We start from the raw sequence: 12,994 nt of genomic DNA on the forward strand, positions 1-12,994 counted from the left end.
CAATTCTCATAAGAAACACTAGAGGTCAGTGTACTCCAGTTTATAACTAGATTTGTAAAGATCGTCGTGACAAACTATGATGTTTGTGCCTTAAGACAACCACCATTGTCCCCGTCCCAAAGAAATCTACAGTGTCCTGCCTCAACGACTATTGTTCTGTCGCACTCACGCCCATTGTTATGAAATGCTTCAAGAAGCTCGTCATGAGGCACATCAAGACCCAGTTACCACCCTTACTGGACCCCCCTACAGTTTGCGTATCGTCCAGACCGCTCCATGGTCCATGCCATTGCCGCGGCCATTCATTTAGCCCTCACCCACCTGGTCAATAAAGACACGTACGTGCGAATGCTGTTCATAGACTTTAGTTTAGCATTCAATACAATCATCCCTCAGCACCTGATTGAGAAGCTGAGCCTGCTGGGACTGAACACCTCCCTCTGCAACTGGATCCTGGACTTCCTGACTGGGAGACCTCAGTCAGTCTGGATCGGGAATAGCATCTCCAGCACCACCACACTGAGCACTGGAGCCCCTCAGGGCTGCGTGCTTGGTCTACTGCTGTTCACTCTGCTGACTCACGACTGTGCAGCAATGCACAGATCGAACCATATTATAAAGTTCATTGATGACACGATCGTGGTTCGGTCTCATAAGCAAGAACGACGAGTCAGCATACAGAGAGGAGGTGCAACAGCTAACTGCTTGGTGTAGAGCCAACAACCTGTCTCTGAATGTTGATAAAACCAATAAGATGGTTGTTGAATTCAGGAGAGCACAGAGAGATGACTCTCCGCTAAACATCGATGGATCATCTATAGAGATCATCAAGAGCACCAAATTTCTTGGTGTTCATCTAGCGGAGAACTTCACCTGGTCACTCAACACCAGCTCCATCACCAAGAACGCCCAGCAGTGTCTCTATTTCTTACGAAGGCTGAGAAAAACACATCTCCCTCCGCCCATCCTGACTACTTTTTAAAGAGGAACCATTGAGAGCATTCTGAGAAGCTGCGTCCCTGTCTGGTTTGGGAACTGCACCATCTCGGATCGCAACACCCTGCAGCGGATAGCGAGGACAGCTGAGAAGATTCTGAAGAAGAATCCTGAAGAAGGAGTCTCTCTTCTCTCTATCATGGACATTTACACCACACGCTGCATCTGCAAAGCCAACAGCACTGTGGATGACCCCACACACCCCTCACACATACTCTTCACCCTCCTGCCGTCTGGAAAAAGGTACCGAAGCATTCCAACTCTCAAGACCAGACTCAGTTTCTTTCCACAAGCCATCAGATTCCTTAATAACTGAACTGAACTTTACCGAGCACAACACACACGCACATCAACAGTATGGACTGCACAGACCTACACTAAATACACACACTTCCAATATATATCCATCAATATGTTTACATGCTGTTTTTGCACAATGTTTTTTTGCTCCTTGCACATGCTGTCTCACATTTCAGTCGTTTGCTGTTTTGCACAATACTTTACAATATCTCAGGTAACTGCTGCTATAACACTGTGTTCATTCCAGTGTTTCTGCACACGCAATATTGTTTGAAGATGCAGTATTTACACTGGCACTCTGGCACTATTTACACTTTTGTCCTGCACTGTCTTGTCTGTCTTGTCCTGCACTGTTCGCACCAGGTCACACAGATGCACTTTATGTATCTAGGACTAACTTATTACATTCTTAGCTCTGTCTTTGTTCACCATGTAGCACCCTGGTCCTGGAGAAACGTTGTCTCATTTTACAGCTATAAATGGTTGAAATGACAATAAAAGCTTTTTGACTTGACTTGTTGGAACAAGTATTCCCAAAGGCCGGTATGCTAGGGTGCCAATACTTTTGGAGGCGAGGGGAAACGCGTGTAACATCACCTGAATACCCGTGCAGTTCCCCTCATTGTTCTGGGTGTTTGGATATGTCACATGTAAATGTTGTGGAAAGTGTTTTGATTTGGCATATATTGTGGGCGGGGCTGCGGGAAAACCGAAAGGCCAGTCGGTACAACAATTTAAAGCTTTGTCCGGAGTATCCTAAAGATCCTAAAGAAGCTGGTCAAGTTTGGTGTAGATAGCTCGAAAGCTTGCGGAGTTATAAACCTCAAAATTTTATAACGGGTGTCTATGGCAAAAAAAAAGGTCACTTTGAGGCCCGGTACCATGAGTACTGGAACTCACATCGCTTAGAAATGGAATCTTCAGACCAGGGTCTATGACCTATCCAATTTTGGTACATGTGGCTCGAAATCCCTAGGAGAAGTTACTCTTGATAAATCTTTGCCTAAGAAGAATAAGCAATACACAATATCAACACACTCTACACTATTAATCAGTACAAATAGTGTACTCAAGGAAAAAAGTACACATGCAATTTGTAATTCCCGAGTTTTATATTGTGCTCACTAATGAGTCCGTCACTGATACTAAGTTCCAGATGGAAGATCACAATCTTACATTAGCTTCATTGTTATCATTATGTACTAATGTACTGATGTCTAACTGGAAGGAAGAAAGCTTCATGTTTAAAACAAACTCAGTATGTCTTTATGTCAGAAATCTCGGGAAAAAAGCTTACATTATTTTATGCTAAATAATATATACTTTAATACCCCTCTGATCTGTCAAAAACATCAGACACATAGTGCATTGTGTTAACTAAAATGCTGCATTAATAAAATCAGTGAAATAAATAAATAATACACACACCGAGGGCGAGCAGATGCCTCGAATGACTCACTCTCTCCGGATATTACTGAGTCAAAGCACAAAACCCTTTTATTAGTGTCCAGTTGGCAATGAGATGCAAAAACGATGCATATTCAACTGCGAGGATTTATTCTCCAGAATAAATACATGCCGTAACTATTCAGCAAAGAAGAGTTAAAACTCAAAGTGGAAACTATTTATTTTTTCTTCTGGTATAATATCAAACTCTAACACAGTTTTATTTGCCTTGTTTTTTCTCTTACAATCTCACTCTGATACTTGATTGGTTCGAATTTTGAGGGTTGACAAAATTTGTGACATGTCTGACTTTTTCCTCTGATATCAGCATTTTAAATAATTATTTATTCTCCGGGGGCACGGTGGCTTAGTGGGTAGCACGTTCGCCTCACACCGCCAGGGTCGGCGTTCGATTCCCACCTCCGCCTTGTGTGTGTGGAGTTTGCATGTTCTCCCTGTGCCTCAGGGGTTTCCTCCGGGTACTCAGGTTTCCTCCCCCCGGTACAAAGACATGCATGGTAGGTTGATTGGCATCTCTGGAAAAATTGTCTGTAGTGTGTGATTGCGTGAGTGAATGAGAGTGTGTGTGTGTGCCCTGCGATGGGTTGGCACTCCGTCCAGGGTGTATCCTGCCTTGATGCCCGATGACGCCTGAGATAGGCACAGGCTCCCCGTGACCCGAGAAGTTCGGATATAGCGGTAGAAAATGAATGAATGAATGAATATTTATTCTCTCGTGATCCAAATAATAAAAAAAAACAAAAAACAACCAAATAATAAATAAATAAATAAATAAAATAAGCAAAAAATTGAGAGCGAAGGTACCAGTCATTTTGTATTATTATTATTATTATTATTATATGAAATAATACATTCATCTGATTAAAACTGCATTTTTATTCCATTATTTTTATTGTGGTGTATTATACTGCAAATTTGAATTAAAAATAGATCTTAATATATATATTATTCAAATTTTTTGCTTCATTTACTATTGTGATGGGATTTTTTAAAAAGGGTCTCGTTTGTCGATTTCGGAATGTCTGAATGGATTTGTGAGTGTTAAAATGAATAGCAAAGATTTCCCAAAATTTTGATTTTTATTTAATTTGGGAATTTTAATCAGCAGCTAGAATGTGTCTTGTAAAAACAAACAACCTACAAATCAAACTATCTTTTAAACTAATTATTGAATGAACAGCACAATTGTACTTCAAATATTTCTTAAGCAGTCAAAGTGGCATTGTAAATCAACATAGTCATGCTTTTTTTATATTTGGTTGGTTTTTGCTAAGAAAAACAAAAATCCAAAATGGGCCATTTTCTATTGCCATAGTGGTGTGTAGGCATGTGTGTGGGCCTGTGGGCGTGTGTGTGTGTGTGTGTGTGTGTGTGTGTGTGTGTGTGTGTGTGTGTGTGTGTGTGTGTGTGTGTGTGTGTGTGAGTGTGTGTGAGTGTGTGTGAGTGTGTGTGTGAGTGTGAGTGTGAGTGTGAGTGTGAGTGTGAGTGTGTGTGTGTGTGTGTGTGTGTGTGTGTGTGTGTGTGTGTGTGTGTGTGTGTGTGTGTGTGTGTGTGTCTGGCCTACTGAACCTTCTCTAGGGAAAAGGACATGTTGTGCATTAAGATACAGTGTAGAGAAAAATGACTTTTGAACAGCCAGGAAATATAGCTGTGGTGGATGAGCTACAGCAGCAGCAGAAGGCATCAGAGTCCACACCTATCAGCCAAGAACAAGAATCTGAGGCTGTAACATGCATCGACTCAATTCAAACTTTTACAGTGTTTAACTGTTCAAGCCTCAGATTCATGTTCATGTGACTGACGGGAGTGAACCCTGATCCCTGGTCTTCTGCTGTTGTAACTCATCCACCTCGAGGTTTGATGTGTTCCAAGATGCTGTTCTGCTCACCGTGCTTATTTGTGCTGCTATAGACTTCCTGTCTGGACATTCTACTGGGAGAAATGGACTAAACCCTAGTAGCAAAATAAATAAATGCCCTCCACAGCATATGAAAGCCATTGTTTTTTTTTCCCCTTTAATTTGTCAAATGTATATAGATTACGCTCTGCTCGGTCACGTGTATTAAAAAAGGATCAGTACAGTCTGAGCATAAAAATCTCAAGCCAGTCTTTTCCTGAGCTTAATGCCATATCATGGGATTTTGGGAAGACTTTCGTTTGCCTGGAAGCATGAGGATAAGTGTGGATGGTGAGGCAGAACTCATGTTCGGGACAGACAGAAAAGGACACTGAAGCTCTACTGGATTATACTGGTTTATATTCCAATATTCAAAACATTCATCAGTCCACTGACTCAGAATCGATTGTTTTTTACTCATGACATTTCATTCGGTTGAGCAAATATCTTAAGTCGCTCAAAAAACTCACAAAAAATCAAAGCACCACCTTTGTGGCCAGAGGAAACTTTCTGTTGTAGTGCAAATGAAAAAAATCTACTTTATACAGTGTAGGTAATATGTCCAGGGACAAGCACCAGCCAGAAGGTAGTGGAGGAAAAAGTAGAGAGATGGAAAGGCAGAGAGAAGAGAGAACGTGATTGATCTTTTCCACTCCAGCTACTTAACTCAACCTCATGCCTCTCCAGGAAAATCCTGAGGGGCCAAATCAGCTCTGACAAAACTAGGGCACAGTGTTTCAACATGCACACAGGCACAGAGCAAGCAGTAAAGGGTGACGCACACACCGAAATCCATCTCCCCTCGAGCTCTAGACGAGTTCTCAGGAATCTGAAAGTGTGAGAATTGTCTGCTTTCGAGCGTGTCGTAGAACATGCTGAAATGGCCGAGCCGTAGCGAACATGGACGGAAAAGCAGGTCACGGTTTAGAACAACACTGGAGGAGAGCTGGTGCACTGACTGGGATGAAGAGTCATATTAAAGCCGTGAGAGAACACAGTACTCTGACTGGAAGCAGAATTGAATAGAAGCCTTTTGTGATATTTGTCACATGTATTTTCTAGATTTCAGCACAGTGAAATGTCCCAACATAGGAGCTTAGAATCAGCACCATGGAGCAGTGACGTTTAAGGGCCTTGCTCAAGGGCCCAACAGTGGCAGCGTGAAATGCCATTTCAAAGTTGGTCCAAAGGTTTCTCCTAATACATATGGGTTAAAGCGTATTTTTTCAAAAATCTTTTTTTTACATTGATAGTGAAAACATTAGCTGACAAATCAGTAACTCCGGAGCATTAAACCAGGTCATTAAACTATTAAGCACACACACTAATTAAATATTTGATATAATAAATATTGCTATTTTATATGTGTTTAATTCCTTAGTTGTGTGTGTGTCCCTTCTGAATTAGAATTAGAATTATAATTCCATTTATCTGTATGACGCTTATAACAAGGACATTGTCTCAAAGCAGCTTTACAGAAGCATAGAAACAGTAGAAAAGTTTATATTTAAGCTACTGTTTATCTCTAAAATTTATCCCTAATGAGCAAGACTGAGGTGACGGTGGAGAGGAAAAACAACCTGAGATGATATGAGGAAGAACCTTGAGAGGAACCAGACTCATCCTCATCCTCATTTGGGTGACACAGGACAGTAAATAATGTAAATGTAAATAATGTCCTTTCTACAACAGTTTATAGTCACATGGAATTGTGCAACCACACACACACACACACACACACACACACACACACACACACACACACACACACACACACACACACAAAATCAGTCTCTCTCTCTCTCTCAATATTTTAAAACTGCTTTCATAAAATGTAAATCTAATGTGCAAGAAAAGGAAAAACTCCCTGTGATGACATGAGGAAGCAGACTCTCAGACTCTTAAGGGAACCCATCTGTGTGATACCAGGGAGCGTGATGATAAATCACTCCTAGAATGAGATTCATTCTAGTTTTAACATGAAGTATATATTTTTTAAATTATCAACTGCTCAATGATGTGAGTGCAAAACTATGGCCAGGAGCTGTTATAAAGCTATCATAGTAGCTGATGTGTTCAAGCTTTCTAAATGGTACCATGTACAATAATCTTATGTATCTCCTGGCTGTCCATGTGGAACCATCCTCAGCATCAGTCAGTGATTATCAGTCCTTCAAGTGATAATACTCCAAATAGAAGAATGGCATCAGGTTGACTCGGGCAGGACCTGAGAGCGGAAGGGGTCAGGAGACAGGATCAGTGGTATTATGGATAGTGGATCAGGATGCTTCAACATGTGGTAGCCTAGTGGTAAAGGTGTTGAACTATCTATTAGAAGGTTCCATGTTCAAATCCCAGGTCCAACAATCTGTCACTACTGGGCCCCTGTGCAAGGCCCTTAACCCCCAATTGCTCAACTACAAAAAAATGCATATAAAAATAAATCTGTAAGCTGCTCTGGATAAGGGTGTCTGACAAATGATGTAAATATAATGTACGTTATCAACTGTTCATTGGCATCTCTAAGAGTTACCATGCAAAGCAATTCCATGTATCTCCAAGCTCTCCATGAGGAACAATCCTCAACAGCAGTGAGTGAGACAGCCAGAATTAGGGCTTCATTATGGATCAGGCAGGTCCTGAGAGTAGAAAGGGTCAGGATCACTGGTATCTCAGGAGTAGCATGTGTAGCTCGACAGAAAGAGAGAAGACATGTTATTAGGTATACATACCGTAATATATTGGTTAAGGACTCTGTACACTGTGTGGAGAGTACAAGCAGGGACTCTGCTAAGACTAGCTATCACAGCAGAACTAAAATAAAATGAATCCTCTTTTCTACAATTCTAAAGAGACGAACGTTTCAATAAAATGTTGCCGGGCCTGTATTTTGTATCTGAAGGTATTCCAGGATGTCTATCATGTGTCTGTATACAGTCCAACAATTTCTGTAACATTATAAGAGCACATGTCTTTGCAAATAAAATAATGGGTAGCTTCGGTTATTGCCTTTGACGATTAAGAAGCATGGGGTATTGAGAAGTGAAAGAATCTGCTAACATTAATGTTATCTTTAGCTGTGGACTCGTTTGCTACTAACATCATCACTCCATGCAGTCGTCGTAGGCGTGGAGCAAGCAACAAGTAACAAGCAACAAGTTTTATTCCATCTTTCTTTTGTCCAGTGACTTGATTTAATAGATAAAACCGTCTTTCTCTCTCTCTCTCTCTCTCTCTCTCTCTCTCTCTCTCTCTCTCTCTCTCTCTCTCTCTCTCTCTCTCTCTCTCTCTCTCTTTCTCTCTCACTCAATGTCATCCTTCTCTCTTGACTTTTGGTTCTAAACCCAGGTTTTACAATCCTAACTTGTAAAAAGCTAAATGTTTCTTTTCCCTTTACACCTCTACTATCTACTCCTAGTTTCACCCATTAGACCTTCAGTAATCAATAAAATAATCCAACTGGTTCATGTGTCAGCAAAGTAGGCTGAAACAAAACAACCCAGCTAGACAAGAGAACTATGTTTGATTCACCAAGTTGAATAATTTGACAAAAGCCTCAGCGACAGACTATTTTATTTATGACCATCGGTGGTGCTGTTGCAGTAAAATGGTTACATTATTAAGGAATTTATTATTAAGCAAATAAGATTATACTGAAATATATATAAAATAAATGAGCTTTAAAAGCTTTTATGTAATATTACTAATATAAGTCAAAAAAGTCTTTCCTGTCTGAAAGTTCTTGCCTTGTCAATTTTTCCTTTTCTACCCATTCCAAAGCATCCAGAAATTGTGCCAGCTCAAGTTGTGTTCTGCTTCATGAAGATTTCGGCCCTTCAGTGAGAAAAGGCAAACCCTGTGAGGATCCTGAGGCAACAAGAGATGTACCAGCTCTAGTTGGATTCCACTTCATGAAGATTTTAAACATTCAAAGAGAAGATGCCAACTCCATGTGGTCTTTAAGGACAACATCGTCCTAATCAATACACAATTGTCGGACTGCATAAGACTGTAGAAAGGATATTATTCATAATAACACTCTCCAGTGTTTATAACAGTTTATAATCACACCCTGCAGTGTCATCCAAATGAGGATGAGGTTCACTTTTGAGTCTGGTTCCTCTCAAGGTTTCTTGCTCTTCCTTTTAAGAAGGTTTTTCTCACCACAGTCACTTCAGGGACTGTTCATTAGGGATAAATACAAACACATTTAAATATAAGTCTAATATTAATCTTGAACTTTTTTTTACTATATTTCTTATTGTTCCATTGTTAAAAGTGCTATGCAAATAAAATCAAATTGAATTAGATTTAATTGAAAGCTGTACACGGGGACATGGTGGCTTAGTGGTTAGCACGTTTGCCTCACACCTCCAGGGTTGGGGGTTCGATTCCCACCTCCGTCTTGTGTGTGTGGAGTTTGCATGTTCTCCCCGTGCCTCTGAGATTTGAGTGATGAGAGTGTGTGTGCCCTGCGATGGGTTGGCACCCCATCCAGGGTGTATCCTTCCTCGATGCCCAATGACACCTGAGATAGGCACAGGCTCCCCGTGACTCGAGAAGTTCGGATAAGCGATAGAAAATGAACGAATGAATGAATGAAAGCTGTACACTTGTAAAAGTAACAAAAGATTTATTTATTTAATTCATTAATTATCTATTTATTTATTAATTAATTTATTTATGCTAAATTAGTCATTTAAAATCATTTTTTTGCTGTGAACATAGACTTTTACATCCTCCTGTTTATAATGAGGCACACGTGTAACAAGAAACAGGTGATAAGGGAGTATCAGTAGCTGAAGGGAAGATACAGGAGGAGAGAAGTAAATTAATTGGCTCACCAACCTTTCTATAATTAGTTCTGCCTCAGCAGGGGCCCGGCGTGAAAGATGAACCAGCATTAACAGTCCTGGCTGAATCCGAGTCTGTTTATATATTCAGTCATCCGAACCTACTGCTATTAATAAGGAAAAGCAAGACGGCTAGAGACGAAGAGTAGAGTACACTGCAGCTACATATTCTTATTATTTATCACTGTATAGCGTTTTTAACAACGGACATTGTTTTAAAGCAGCTTTACAGAAGTATAGATACAGAATAAAAAAATTAATAAAAAGTTTAGAATTAAGCTTCTATTTATCTCTACATTTATAGAGATAATGATAATGAGCAAGTCTGATGAGCTAATGAGCAAGTCTGAAGTGACGGTTGCATGGAAAGAAAACCCTGAGATGATATGAGGGAGAAACCTTGAGAGTAACCAGATGCAGGAGGGAACCTCATCCTCATTTGGGTCACACTGGACATTGAATAATGTCCTTTCTACAACAGATCTCCAGAGGAACTAATAGGTCAGCGTTATTTCTTAGTTCATTACAGAATTAACACTAATTCCTTTCTTCCGAAGTCGTCAAATGTTCACTGATCAATACCCGAGCAGAAAGCTGACTGACACAACGGCAGTTCAAATACGGTGTGATAGTCTCCAAGTGGTTCTATTTACAGTAATCCCATGGGTTACGGGATGTCCATGCAGATCTATCCCCGGCAGAGTGCACCACCGAGCGAGGAAACTCTGACAAGGGATAGTTATCACATATGAACCTCTTCGCATCGATGGGTTCATACTTGCATCGCTCAGCACTTTTGTTAGCATCACTGCATCTTCAGTAACAGCTTCATCCTGATTTCAGGTATACGAGATAGAAAATTCCATTACAGGTAATCAAGCAGACACTTTCACACATACGTTCACACCCTTTAGAGTCACTGAATCCACTTACATATTACAAAGTGAGAACCTGCTGAATAGCCACATGGACACAAAAAAAAAAAATAAACACTTAACATGGGCAGTAACATGAGCTCAGGATTTAAACCACACTTCAAATAGCAATTTTAATTTTCTGCCTGTTGTGTCCATGTTCAGATCTAAAGGTCTTTGTCATGACCCACTCCACAGTGATGGTTAATATGAAAGTATGAAAGTAGACAATCTGAGCTTTAAGAATTACATTTTCTTTAGCCTACTATAAGCAAGAGATTCATAGAAAAATATATTTTTACACAGATTCACACAGATGTTTCTATCTTTAAAATACATGATGATATCAAACCCATTTCTGCTCTCGGAGATCATAAAGTTCTTTCTATTATACGTTTCCATGTTTCCAAGACAAGCACAAAGTCACTGGTGATGGAGACAGGGGCATCAGATACTACAATTTGTGCTGAAATTCACCTTAAAAACTGTTGTAAAAGGTAAAAACTCTGTTTGTATGTAGGAAAAAATCGTGAGGCTTTCAATCTGAAGAACACCATCCCAAATTAGTGTGAAGCATGGGGGTGGCAGCATTGTGCTATGAGTGGGCTTTTCTGGAAAAGGGACTGATGTAGATCATCAGTCATCACTTTTCACGCTGCTCTCAAAACACTTAACAATTTATCGTGGCTCTTAATTCAATCTGACTTTCACACTGCACATTTCTAAACCCTGGCTTAACCATTTTAGTTGGATATTTATATCATCAACAACCATGATTGGATGAAATACAGCATTAATATGATAGCATTAAATAATGGCTTTTCTCAGGCTTTCTCATCAGTGAGAAAAAAATCCTGCTTGGTTGTTTTAAGCAAGACAAATGCAGTCATATAACAAACAAATAAGGTGCTTACACAAAGTATTGTGAGATGGTTCTAGAAGGCTACAAGAAAAGGTTTTACTTAAGTTTAATTATAAAAAAAAAAGGCAGTGGCACCAAATTGGTACACTTCTGAAATAGTAAATGTTTGATAGTAAATAAACACTGGATTTTGAGTTATGTTGTTTGACATTTCACACTGATCTATAAATTATATATCTAGAGTTAACAATTAATCTCGGCTCCTCACACTGTTCATTCCTAAACCCTGGCTTCTTGCAGTGTCAACAATGATGTCTGGATACAGCAGAGGTGGGAGTAAGTCACACATGTGCAAGTCACAAGTAAGTCTCAAGTCATGAATGTCAAGTCAAAGTCAAGTCGAGACTTTTTTTAATAATTGTCAAGCAAGTCTCAAGTTTCAAATTTGCGACTTAAGTCTGACTCGAGTCAAGTCATATGACTCGAGTCCCCCATCTCTGGGATACAGCACACCTTAAATCATGACTCTTCTTATTTTCACATCACAAGGTCACCATGTTAATCCTCCTTGGTAATAAAATGACAAAATTTGCTGAAAATTCAATAAATAAAACCCTTAAATAAATCTGTTTTTTTTTGTTTTGTTGTTTCTTTTTTTTTTTTTAATGAACTCTTATTGAAATACACAGTTTCAATGTCTTTAGCCTTAGTATATGTAAACTTTTATACAAACCTCAAATTTTTATTTTTTTTTTTTAGAAAAAGCAGATAACTGTTGGTAAAGAAACGAGAAAAAAGGTTTCGAGATTGAGATAGTGGCAGAAAATCTCAGAGGTTGTGTGAAGGAAAAGACAAAACACTGAAGGCAGTCTCCTGCTGCTGGGCTTCACAGAAGCAGATGGACCTGCAGAGAGCTTAATTTCCTGAGCTGACCGCTGTGATCGCTCCACACTGTGCTCTCTCTCTCACTCACTACCTATCTGTCTCTCTCTTTCTCTCGTCAAAATGATGATGTGAGCAGAGTGTGTACTGTACCTAATACATGCAAGTCACACAAGACAGAATTATAGCCAGAGAATCATTTTAGTCCAGTAAAGTCATTAAAATAAAATTCACATTCATGTTATTTTTACATACAGGCAAGATTGCATTAACCAAGACTTCTTTTTAAAAAATGTAATTCTATAAATTCTAATGCATGGAATTTTAAAAACTAATTTGAAAATAATCTGGATAGAATATTTATCCTTGTTTCTTCAAAAGTTTATTAAATCTTACTAAAAATTATTTTATAGAATCCCAGAACCAAGATCTGAAAGACTTTTGACATTATTTCATTCTTAACCTTCCAACTGGGAACCCCCTGGTACAGGGGTTAATTTGTAAATCAGATCCATAAATAAAAAACTTGAATGTAAACATTTCATATGTACGAACTTTGAATCCTGTAATCATCCATTATTCAGAAAACTGAAATTCTACAGAATCCAAAGGTATAAAGATCATCACTGTGTGACGAAAAAAAAAAAAAAAACACAGAACAAACGAGAAGCCATGACACTAAATTTGCTCTTACCTTTGGTGTTTCAGGATTATAAATCACATTTTTAATCAGAGTTTTAAGCTTTCACTGCATGATTTCAAAGAGATACTGTCTAAAGTTGACTGTGTTTCACCTTCTCTTTCTCCGATCTGGTGTTATATA

This window comes from Tachysurus fulvidraco, chromosome 2, assembly GCF_022655615.1.
Source record: "Tachysurus fulvidraco isolate hzauxx_2018 chromosome 2, HZAU_PFXX_2.0, whole genome shotgun sequence".
Lineage (NCBI taxonomy): Eukaryota > Metazoa > Chordata > Actinopteri > Siluriformes > Bagridae > Tachysurus > Tachysurus fulvidraco.